We start from the raw sequence: 12,608 nt of genomic DNA on the forward strand, positions 1-12,608 counted from the left end.
AAAAGAATAGACCATTTGGAGAACTGTGACTTTATTCAAAGTGATATGTAGTGATGAAAATTTTGAAGTTTCAAAAGAATGAAGTTAAGGTCAGACAAGACGTTCCTCAAAATCTGTTTAGTATATCTTCGTAATGTATGAAAAATATTCAAAATTTTAATAACATCCTGATTTCTAAACCAGTTTATCTGTTTTTGTCCGTCGTCGTACGTTAACATTTGAACATTTCAAGCTTCTTCTCTGAAACCACTGAACCAATTTCAACCAAATTTGGCATATAGCATGTATGGGTGAAGAGGAACAAAAATTGTGAATTTCATGGTCCCAGCCCCCCTTGGGCCTGCGGGGTGGGGCAAAAAACCACTAAAATTAGTGCAATCTTTAAAAATCTTCTTCTTTACTCCTAGACATCGAGCAGTTAAACTGTTGGTATGATTGTAATCAGCATTTAGTCCTCTAGCAAAATTGTGAAATTCATGGCCCCAGGGTCAGGAGTTCTAGTGCTAGGGCGGGGCTAAACAGGTTATATAGTGAAAATGCATTATTTTTTTTTAATTCTTTTCCGTTTCTGGGCATTAAATAAACTAACCAAGTGCATAGGTAAGTTGAAAATGACCACCTTATCCAAAATTGTGACTTTTATGGCCCCAGGGTCAGGGGTTCTAGTGCTAGGGCGGGGCTATAGTGAAATGCATCAATTCTTTGAAATTCTTCTTTTCTGTTTGTGGGCATTTAAAATAAACTAACCAAGTGCATAGTTATGTTGAATAAGACTGCCTCTTCTGAAATTGTGAATTTAATGGCGCCAGGGTCAGGGGTTCTAGTGGTAGGGTGGGGCTATATAAATAATATTATAGTGAAAATGCAAAAATTCTTTGAAATTCTTCTTCTATGTTCATGGGCATTAAATAAACTAACCAAGTGCAAAGCTATGTTGAATAAGGCTGCCTCTTCCAAAGTTGTGAAATTCATGGCCCCAGGGTCAGGGGTTCTAGTGCTAGGGCAGGGTTATATAGATTATATAGTAAAAAATGAATTATTTTTTTGAAAATCTTCTTTGCTCCTGAGTATTGAATAAACTAACCAAGTACATAGTTATGTTGAATAAGGCTACCTCTTCCAAAATTGTGAATTTCATGGCCCCTGGGTTGGGGGTTCTGGTGTTAGGGCGGGGCTCCCCTTACAGAAATTTCTGATAAGTGACTTATAAGTGATTTATTCTTATACTTATAAGTTGTTTATTCTGGACTTACACTTCACTGATACATTTAACTTACAAGTGACTAATATGTTACTCATTAGGATTTTATATGCAAATGAGCTGCTTGACCTATAAGTGACTTATAAGCCAGTATTAGCCACTTATGCTTTATGCAAGTAGAGTCACTTATAAGTGACTATAAGTGACTTATAAGTCAAGCAATTAACCCTTCATACTTTATCAAGTATTAGTCATCTATAAGTCACTTATAAGTGAAGTACAACACTACCTGTAAGATCTTAATTTAGAACAGAACTTCCAACCATGCAGGGGTTGCATGATATGTTCAAAGCTATTTTTTACATATACACATGTATCTGCACTTTAGATGAAATAATCAAGTAAAAATTTTATGGAAAAAATCACTTTCATATGACTTTTTTAAATTCAAAATTAAAAAATGATACATACACAAACAAAATATATTTACCATTCCAGGAAAGTTAAATAATAATATTAAATCCAGCATCTGAATATCTGTGTAATTTCTAGGGGGTTATAGAAATAAGATGAAAAATAAAAGGTTTAAATGTACACTTCTCATACATAACAACAGTCTTCAAATCAACAGAAATTGGTAAAAATAAAAGTCACATTCAGATACTTTGAGGTCTGTGAGAATTAATTTTTAAAGAGTTCATGCTATCAGAAAATCATATTTTCAATACAATTGTACTTGATTTGACTAGATCTCAGTTTAATAAATGGGTACATCTTATCCATAGTCAGTGTCTGACAGTAAAAAAGATACAATCCTGTTACTTTGTCATCCTGTAAACCACAGTCTATGATAATACTGGTTAAATTCGTTGGAAATCATATTTATCTATGTGCTTCTTAAATCCTCCATCCATCTCCTGTTTGATTTTCTTGTTTCAGTATTCCAAGAGAGGATATTCTGTTAGCCTTTGCATATAATCTGATAGTCTTTCACCATTCTGAGAGTAGACATAGATCATTTCCATAAGCCCTCACTAGAGAATCCTGAAAAATATTTTTAAAAAGTCTTAGTTGAAAAAAAAAAATTGTTATATAATATAAGCTTGATGGAATTCTAAATATAGACAAAAAGGGTATAAATACAAGTTGTAACATAAGATTTTGACTTTTTCATATTAACCATGGGTAACACCTCCAGTAAAGAAATGAGTAAAGGAATGAGTAAAATTCAGTTTGGAAAGAGAGTTCTTTCAGGGAAAGATATAGACAGAGGTATACCAGTTAAAATAAAAAAAGATGGCACTATTGAGATCATTTCTCAACAAGAATATAATCAATTAAGTCCAGAGAAGGGTGATCCTAATGTTGTCAGAGATTACATAGAAAGACCCTTGATTGCAGAAGAAGCCAATGAAAAATATAACCATTTATTACCAAAAGAGGGTAAGAATTACTTGGATTACCCTGAAAGACCTTTGACTAGAGAAGAAGTCAAGTTTATAGATGATAAGAGAAAACAGTTGTCAGAAAAAAAATGTTGTTAAAGACACATGAATTTTAGCCCACAAAACCATTGGAGAAGATACAAGGATTAATGGAGGAAGTCCAAACTGAATTCTTGGAGGACATTAAGGCTTATTATGAGAGTAACTTTTCCAGTATTTGTTTATTACAAAATTATGTATTCTAATAAAAAAAAAAAAAAGTTTTCACTTTCATTTGTTGTGCCTTAGACCATTTAAATTGACCTTGTGGTTAAGATTGTGATACACACTCTGATAATCATCTATGATGTCTCTATCTATCATGTTTACCTCAAAAGATTGAATCAGGGTATTTGTGTTCAAAGAGCTGAAAAAACTATACAGACAGATCTAAGATTTTGGAAGCATACATATTAATGGGTTTAAATGAGATATAACACTAGATTATTAAAAAGAAAGAACAAAAACTCATAGAAATGATATTGAAAGTACCTTTTATGTATAAAGTGTCATGCTCCAAGGTATATTTTTTATAAACAGGAGAAGGTTTACAACAGTCCCATGCACTCATAAGAAGATCTTGGGTAGTAGAAACACCAGGGAATTTTAATTCCACACAATCAGATTATCTTACATCAGTTATAAGGTTACAGTCTTTATACATAGTTAAGAGGGTCATTAAGATTTCTTTTCTGATCATCCTGATGTGCTACATTATAGTATTATTTTCCTGTGATATAATGTTAATATTAAATGGGAAATTCAGAATTCATCAGCAATTGGAATCAAAACTTGCTATCTTTACCAACTATGATATTAAGGAAGCTGGGGGGGGGGGGGGGGGGGGGGGGGGGTTACAAATTAGCCATATTTAACTTATTTTATAGATATGCTATCTTCAGCTGTTAACTATCATTTGGCAAAGAAAACTTTCATACATTTTAGTTTCAAAATTTGATCATGCATTTTTGTATATATATTGAAATGGAGCTCTTCTTCTTCTTCTAAAGGAGATCAATATAGTTTAAACATGACCATGACCACCAAGCCCTTTTTATTTAAATATATCATTTACATATCAATTCAATATTATAAACATGCATATGTAAAAAAAAAAAATAATAAAATAATAAATAAATATATATTACAATTGTATCTCATTGAAACTTTACCTTCAAGTTTGTGTGTTTCTATGTTGGTTGACTAACTGTGTATTTCCAAAGGAAGAGCAGACAGTCTGAACTTCATAGAGAATGGATTATAGATGGTTAGGAACAAAACATATCTTCCAGGTTGAGGACTGTATAGAAAATAAAACCATTTTGTTAATATGACAGAGTACTGTGTGAAACAATGCATGTTTAAATACAACATGTACAATGCCCAAAAAAGTTCATGAAAATGTTTGTTTTTAATCTCAAAACAAATTGTTTTTAACATTAACTCCAGATGAGAAAAGTGCATCATGTTATCTTTAGATAACAAAAGAAGCACAGTTACTGTATTGATATCACAAATAAAATGATTATCATATTAATTATTTAGACACTAAAAGATTTTTTATTAACAGCAGATTCAATTTTGTTTAATATCTGTCAGTACTGCATACAGAAAAATACATCTTTTTTAGCATCATCACAGTACATGTAGTCCTTAATTTTTTGAAAAGCTCATTACCAAGAAACAAAAGTGAAAATGAAAATATATGTATACCATATATCACACATATTTAGAATCAAAACAAAAAGTAAATAACTTAGAATTAAATCTTTTGTAAATTCCTCCTTTTCTCTTATTAGATTCCTAATTAATATCTCTTTGATCACCATTTAGTAAGTCTGAATTCCATGGGTAACATACATAATGAATTATGAAATTAAATCATATAATTTATACAAAAGGACTTATTAATATTCTGAAGATCCCTTAATCATGTGTTAATATATTTTAGACAAAATAAGACTGTGCTTATATGAATGTAAGTTAGAGACAACAGATCACATAAGTATTACACAGTAATTAAATTAACCATATAATCATGCTTAAATGCAAAGATGACCTTCATAGGAAAATGTAAACAAAATAAAGACAAACTTACCAGAGATATCCAAATATATGCCCAATAAGTCTATCCATTAAATAATCCAGTGAAATAACATCTCAGCTGATCCTAAAAAATCATACAATTCAGTGATACACAATTAACCTCATTTTACAATGTAAGTAAAGCAATAATTTACAGACAAAAGGGACAGAAATGTAAAAGATACCATGTATTTTATCAAAATTTAGAGAATATTTTTCTGATTGAAATTCAATCATAGAATGATCCATCATAGAAATATTAAATGCACTCTGAGTTACATGCAGGTAATACAACTATAAATCACATGAAATGAGGATAAATACAGCATTTACATTCAAAACAGAACTTTACATAATTATGCTTAAATGCAAAGATGACCTTCATATAGGAAATGTAAACAAAAATAAGACAAACTTACCAGAATTATCCAATTATATGCCCAATTAAATAATCCAGTGAAACAACATCTTAGCTGATCCTGAAAAAAAAGCATACAATATTCAGTGATACTCGATTTAACCTCATTTTACAAAGGAAGTAAAGCAACAATTGACAGACAAACAGGACAGAAAAACATGTTTAAATGTAATGCAAAATAATATCTCTTATATATGGATACCTATACTCTAATCAATCATATTAAATGTCATTCGTAAAATGTATTTTTTAAGACAGATTTATTTAGGATCGACTTTTTAAATGATAACATGAATAGCACGCCATACTTTAACCACATGTCAAAACATTCTCTCAAATTACACAGAAATGGGTTATTTAGCATAGCTGACATTAAACATATAGGTGAGCGATAACATAATCACAATCATAAACAATGTGAAACAACTTTAAACGACCTACACTGTGGATTACAAGCCTTTTTCACTGGGGTAAAATCCTGCCGAAAATTCGCCATGGCCGCCCGAAACCCCGAACCCGACTGTATAAAAGATGAAGTCATACGGACCCGGACCACAATTAGCTTACATATAGACTTATATAGTAAAAACATGTGTTTTATTTTCTTTGTAACTTTTTTAAAAATCTTCATTTCCAAAATATCTTTGACCACATGATAGAGCAACGTGTCAGATAAATATTCACATCCAGAAATAGGGGTGTTGAATGTGGAATTCCCTGGTTATTAATAAACTTCTGACGTCATGACCTCAGGATAGCTCTCGCTTGGCAAAAAAAGTGTAAACAAACCAAATGAATGCTCTTTTCAATTCATATTTCTAGGCATAATTTTTGCTTGAAATGCACCTTGCTGCATATCAATGTAAACTTTAGACACTCTACTTTTATTCTATACCCCAAAAGTATCTAAAACATGTGAGCTATTTTTATTTTTATCATTGAAAGGGAGGCATATGAATTTCCTACATGTGCTACGTTTTAGCCATTTGACCTTCACCCTTTAATTGTGGCCCGGATCCTATATGGAGGCATAAAATTCATTAAAAAAATTTAAGGCCATATTTGAAATCCTTAGATACTACTTAACTAATATACCAAGTTTGATTGAAATTGGTTGATATCTACATGTAAAATTACATGTTGTGTATACTAAGGCAATACAGGAAAGAAAATGGCAAAAAATGGCAAGTATGAAATTTTAAAATTGAAATATATAAAAACTGTCAGACAATAAAAGGAACTAATTATTACAAGTAAGTTGTTGATACCTCTTAAACACACACACACTCTTAAATATGTAAAATACAAGATTTTTAGATTTCTAGGTAATTTGATGATCTGTACCCTGTATTTTCATAAAATTTTCTTAAATTAAGAAATATAACATCTATCATGAAAATCTGAGAGTGACAATAGGGGTAAACATTTAAAGTACATTTATTCATAAATCAAATGATGTATCACATTACTGATAAAAGTGTACATAACATTCAAAATAAACAGATTTTTAAGCCCACCCCCATATCCTTTTTCCTGACTGTGAAGAGGGGCCATGTGCAGCTGATTGGTTAAGAGTCTTTGTATAGGTAATCTTAATACCCTATGGGAGTCTGTTTTGATAGGTGATTGTCAAAGGAATATCTTGCAGTAAATACCACTAAAATGTGTCCAAATAAACATTGTCATAATTCAATCTTACTTTCTAATCCACTCTTCACTACACATGAAAACAATGAAAGGTGACCGTAAAAGAAGAAAAAATCTTAATTTTGGGTTTTAAAAAAAAGGGAACACTCGTTATATTAAGGCTCATCAGGCTACGTCAAATGCCGCAGGAGCTTCAAGTTCAGCGTCAAACATCCAGGGATCCCCAGAGACTGAGACAGCACATCCCCTTGCTGAAGGCCAGGAAAACATCTCAAGGACACCGATCCTTCGTCCCAGACCTGAGCCATGCCAGGAGCTAAAAAATGAAGAGACGTCTTATGAGTTTGAGGGAATTAACCGCATTGCTGACATAACATTGGTCTTGGAAATGTTTAATGATGCAACCAAATGCCACTTTGACCAGGCCAAGCACTGTAATTTTCCAGTGTGGGAATACTCAGGACAGAGGAAATGGGGGTTTGGATGGCAGAAAAGACTACTGTGTACGGTATGTAATTTTCAGACAAATTATTATAAATTATACACTGAAATTCCTACCTTTAACAAACCAGGCCCTAATCCTGCCAGTATCAACTGGAACTTTCAGTTAGCCCTGCAGAACACCTCCATGGGGAATCGACGCAGTCGGGAAATGGTAGCTGCCTTGGACATTCCACCTCCTAACCGCAGTTCCATGCAAAGGGCCAGCAACCAGGTCAACACAGCCACTCTAGCCCTGAATAAAAAAGACATGGGTGAGAAGAGACAACTGGTTAAGGCCATCAACCAGGTCAAAGGTCAAGAACATCCAGAGGAACTGGACATTGCCATAGATGGACGCTACAACTCCATAACCTTCGGTAGCAGCAAAAAGCCAGGCTACAATGCATCACAAGCTTACGCCATTGCATGCGAGACCAACACCAACAAACAGTATATTATTGGCGCATCAACATGATCAATGCAGAACAAACTTTGCTGGACTGGAACATGGCTTCGAGGTAATGGTTATGTAGCTGCAATAATGTAGCCCTCTCCGATTTTTTTTTTTTTTTTTTTTTTTGGGAGAGGGCTACAACTCCTTGGGATCTCTATAATGGCGCAGATGCGGCAGTGGATCACTCCCGCACGGATTTCGGCTCAAATTATCAGTAAACGGCTATTTTATTATCATCTCTTACCTGGAATCCAAATATGTAATTATGCAAAACATAAATCGATCCAAAAATATTCACAACGATCCATATATCGGTTATTTTTCGTGTGTGTCAACAGCTTAACTTGAATTTATCCGCCATGTTTACTGACCTTGATGGATTGTATTTTGGGACAGCCAATGAGAATTTAGGTTCTATAGGAGCGGATCTACTAGGAATTCCCTTATTTTAAGCATACGTATCGCTGTTTGCGCAAAAATAAAACTTGAAATGGTTTCATTTATCGATGTTTTTGTAATAAATTATAGCACAATCGTTTATAAACATCGACATTTGCTTTATTTGGTTGTTCCAAATTTCAAGCGAAAGTCTCACTACATCACGCGTGAACTGTCATGGCTGCTGAATATTGCAGCTGGGAAAGACACAGATTTATTTTACATGGTTTTTGAGTTTAACAGGCTATGTTGTTGACAGTGAATAAAAATTCCGTCTTATAAGAAGTAAGTTTAATGTAAAAATAATTTATTTTGCCTCCAATCACCCGTATCAAAAAATATATTTGCACCATTACGGAGATGCGATGGAATTGTAGCCCTCTCCAGAAAATATCAAATAAAAAAATCGGAGAGGGCTATATACATTATTGCAGCTAATGGTTATGATGTTCATTGTCCGGGGGGTCATGAAGACTGCACAGCTAATATTGAAATGTTCTCACCTCTTTCAGAGTACGAGATGGCTAAATCCATAGGCGAAGATCTGGCAGCGGACGGGTTCAAGGTGAAGCACGCCACAACAGACGGTGATGCCCGGTCAGCCCAGGGATTCCAAGATGCCATGCGAATTTTTCATCCAGACTGGCAAGTCACTCGACTGGCCGACCCAACCCATGTCAGCAGAGCCCAGTTCCGGCAGTGTCGCAGTGCCCACTTCAGCCCCGAGATGTTTCCCTGCAAAACAAGAATGAGGTTAGACCAGATGAGAAAAGTTTTTGCACAAGATGTAAAGGCCCGGTGCAGCTTATAGTCTATAAGAAACTCATGGATACCTACACTGGAGACATCAACATCATCTGTAGTAAACTTCCTCTTGTCGTAGAAAGTACCATCCTCTGCTACTCAGGAGACTGTTCAAAATGTCGAAGGAATTCAGTGGTGTGTGAAGGTGGAGACAGACACAACTGGTGGAATCAGTCTTATATCCTCGCCCCGAACAAACTGATCGACATCCCTGCACCTGAATGAAAATGACAAGCACTTGTTAAAAGTCATTCTTGAGATGCGACTTAGCCAAAGTGCCATTGAGGAAATGAAACTCAACACGTCAACTCAGAAATGTGAGGGTCTTAACAGAGCAGTCAGCGAAGTATTGCCTAAGCACACCAACTATTCAAGAAATGCTGAAGGAATCCTCTCAGCTGAGATTTTAAGACAAAACAACAGTCCGGGACTAGCAACATCAATGAAAGCAGCAGAGATTACATTGCCACTGTCCGGCCACACACATCAGTACCTAAAAAGCATTGACCAGGAATATGCCTATCGCAGAGAATACAGAAAGAGAAATTAAAGCAGTTAAAAGGTGAGAAATGCAGAGAAAAGCTACGCTAATGAAACAACATGCGGCGGCTAGAAAAGGAAAGACCAAACCCGGGTGCACCTACAACAAAGGGCAACTTGATCCCAAACCCACCAGCCTACAGTCCAAGGGAGGCAATCCAGAGAATCACACCTACTACCAGACATGAGTTGCCAAGACAAAGACAAAACGGCCCTTCTTAGGGCCAACCAAATTATTCGAAAAGATACCTACTATACAAAGTCGTATATAAGAAACGTGTAAAATTAACACCAGGCCACAACCCAAAACTTCCACATAAATACATAAGACACATCATACACATACGCACACATGTACGTACATACATACATACATACATCCATCCATACATACTTACTTACTGATCAATGTTTTTGTCAAAAACTACAAACTATATATCCCCCCCCCCACCTTCCTTGAAATGACAAACCCATCAACCCCCATTTCTATTTTAGTGAAAAGTACATATTTTTACACAACATAATATAATTTCCACTCACCTGAAATTATAAACTCCAATACACAACCTCTGCCTGCATATGCAATTATGAGTCGGGCAAAGCCTGAATCCCACTTCCACGTGTTCTCCTGCAAAATAAATCCATGCACATGTTATTGTAAATATATTGGCCCAATCACCACCTTCTTATTGCGCCTTATTTTGGGTGGGGGGAATCAATGGATAGCTTGTCTGTCATTTCCAATAAACACCTCGTCTTTCATCTATGACTTCAAAGGGACCCCTTATTAAGAATACACATGCAAATACACATTACAAAACAGTTTTTCTATTTTTAAAAAGGAACTATCTTCATTCTGGGATGCATAATTTAATATTTTTTTCAATCACTCAAAAAATTTTAATTTAAAAAAAAATTAATTTTAAAATGCTTAAATTTTTTTTAAAAAAATTTATGAAACTATTTCAAAATGTATAACTCACCTCCTGTCAAAATCATAGGGGCTTGTCTTCCGGATTGATAAATGTAAAATAATTTTTCAAAAATTTTTATCTACATTAAATACACTCTAAAAATTGCTTTAATAAAGATTCTGACATGATCAGGCAAGAAAAAAATGTTTTTAAAAAAAGTACTACACCTATATACATAGTTAGAATAATCCAACTGTGTCTCGGTACAGGCCCTCACCACAGTTAGAATACGTCCCATATACTTGCAATGTAGCAAATCGGAGCGGATCCGCTCCGAAACGATTTTGAAGAATATAAAATGATTTGCACTGGGAATAACTACCAAAATAATCAAAACAAACCTTCTTGAGATTGCTTATGCCTTTTATCCCATAAAATAATCCATATAAATACGAAAATCCAATTAATTTTCTCAACGTTTTTCTCTCGATTCAAATTACTACATTCGGAACTCTCTAGATTGTTCCTAGTAAATGCACTATGCGAGTTATCGCCCGTGTTTCTTTCTGCTACATTACGAATACACGGAACGAATTCTATCGTTAAACCGGGTCCGTAGGACAATATCATTTTAACGATAGAACATTCTATCTACTATATACATAGAGAGTTTATGTATATAGGTGTAGTACTTTTTTTAAAAACATTTTTTTCTTGCCTGATCATGTCAGAATCTTTATTAAAGCAATTTTTAGAGTGTATTTAATGTAGATAAAAGTTTTTGAAAAATTATTTTACATTTATCAATCCGGAAGACAAGCCCCTATGGTCAAAATTTCATTGTCATATCTTTAAAAATAAATTCAGGGGAGTCCCTCAAACACCCCATCATAAGGACCCGGACCACAATTAGCTTACATATAGACTTATATAGTAAAAACATGTGTTTTATTTTCTTTGTAACTTTTTTAAAAATCTTCATTTCCAAAATATCTTTGACCACATGATAGAGCAACGTGTCAGATAAATATTCACATCCAGAAATAGGGGTGTTGAATGTGGAATTCCCTGGTTATTAATAAACTTCTGACGTCATGACCTCAGGATAGCTCTCGCTTGGCAAAAAAAGTGTAAACAAACCAAATGAATGCTCTTTTCAATTCATATTTCTAGGCATAATTTTTGCTTGAAATGCACCTTGCTGCATATCATTGTAAACTTTAGACACTCTACTTTTATTCTATACCCCAAAAGTATCTAAAACATGTGAGCTATTTTTATTTTTATCATTGAAAGGGAGGCATATGAATTTCCTACATGTGCTACGTTTTAGCCATTTGACCTTCACCCTTTAATTGTGGCCCGGATCCATACAATAACATAACACTGATGTAGTATTACATGATTTTTTTAATTTTATTTCTTAAAAACTATAAGGGGAGTTTACCAAAAAAAAAAAATTAATAAGAAAAAAAAAATTAAAGTTATTTTTAAAAAGTTAAAAAAAATTTATAAGTTTTTTAAAAAAAAGTTTTAAAAATTTAAAAAGAAATTCTAAGTTTTTTAAAAAAGTGACCTGGTGTTATAACTTGACAGACATAACACACACATGTTTTTTGTATTGTGTGTTATTTGTTATTGTCTTTCAGTAAAAAAAAAAAAAATCAGTTCAAACCGGTTAGGCTGGCTAGACTAGGCTGTCTAGACTGTAAATGAAAAAGTGTGACGTCATAATCACATTATATTTATACAGTGAATGACGTCACAATGTATAGGTAAGTTTTATCGTACTTTTTGCACACGGCACTTTATAGATGATGCAAGAGGAATATAAGGAAACACAGGTAAAAGGTATATTTCTTTTGCACACGACCCTAATTTTTTTTTGCACACGGCACTTTACAGAGGATGCAAACAGGTATATAAGAAAACACAGGTAAAAAGGTATATTTCTTTTGCACACGACCCTCAGTGTTTTGCACACGGTACTTTACAGGTGATGCAAACAGGTATATATATAAGAAAACGTAGGTAAAACGTATATTTCTTTTGCACACGGCCCTAAAAATAAAATCCATGCTATATATAAACCAGAGTTGGACATAGAGGATCATTCTGTGTGAATACTTTTAACTTGAAA

At 33.9% G+C, this 12,608-nt stretch overlaps 1 long non-coding RNA gene across 1 annotated transcript; it reads right to left on the reverse strand.

Moving 5' to 3' along the window:
* Positions 1 to 1,667: 1,667 nt before the first annotated feature.
* LOC134235327 (uncharacterized) lies at positions 1,668 to 5,730 on the reverse strand. Its single transcript, XR_009985385.1, has 5 exons — positions 5,630 to 5,730; positions 5,190 to 5,249; positions 4,784 to 4,855; positions 3,858 to 3,985; positions 1,668 to 2,245 (listed from the first exon to the last, which is right to left on the reverse strand). It is a non-coding gene; the product is annotated as an uncharacterized LOC134235327 (long non-coding RNA).
* Positions 5,731 to 12,608: the final 6,878 nt, after the last annotated feature.

Source organism: Saccostrea cucullata, unplaced genomic scaffold (assembly GCF_032062105.1).
Source record: "Saccostrea cucullata isolate Sc308-1 unplaced genomic scaffold, CSIRO_AGI_Scuc_v1 ctg3619, whole genome shotgun sequence".
In the NCBI taxonomy this organism is placed as follows: domain Eukaryota; kingdom Metazoa; phylum Mollusca; class Bivalvia; order Ostreida; family Ostreidae; genus Saccostrea; species Saccostrea cuccullata.